Source organism: Chelonoidis abingdonii, unplaced genomic scaffold (assembly GCF_003597395.2).
Source record: "Chelonoidis abingdonii isolate Lonesome George unplaced genomic scaffold, CheloAbing_2.0 scaffold0001, whole genome shotgun sequence".
Classification (NCBI taxonomy): domain Eukaryota; kingdom Metazoa; phylum Chordata; order Testudines; family Testudinidae; genus Chelonoidis; species Chelonoidis abingdonii.
In genome coordinates this window covers 960,054-960,378 of record NW_027424262.1, presented here as the reverse complement: position 1 = coordinate 960,378, position 325 = coordinate 960,054, and positions in this window count along the sequence as shown.

Here is a 325-nt window from a genome sequence, read left to right as displayed (position 1 = left end):
GCTCCTGAAATCGATGGTAGCCTTGGACCATGGACACAAGCAATCGATTTTGTGATCGCATTGTGGACGCGCAAAACCGATTTTATAACATCGGTTTCGTAATATCGGTTTAAACTACTTCGAAATAATCGTGCAGTGTAGACGTAGCCTCAGTGCTGCAGGCACCCAGCCCCCAGGTACTGGGCTGCAGTGCAAGCTAGAGGGGCTGATACCGAGAAGTCAGGACCAGTCAGAGCACTTCCCATGTCATCATGAAAACTCACTCCTGGAAGGCTGGGTGAGGTAATATGGGGGCGGTGGGGAGTAATATATATCAAGATGAGTG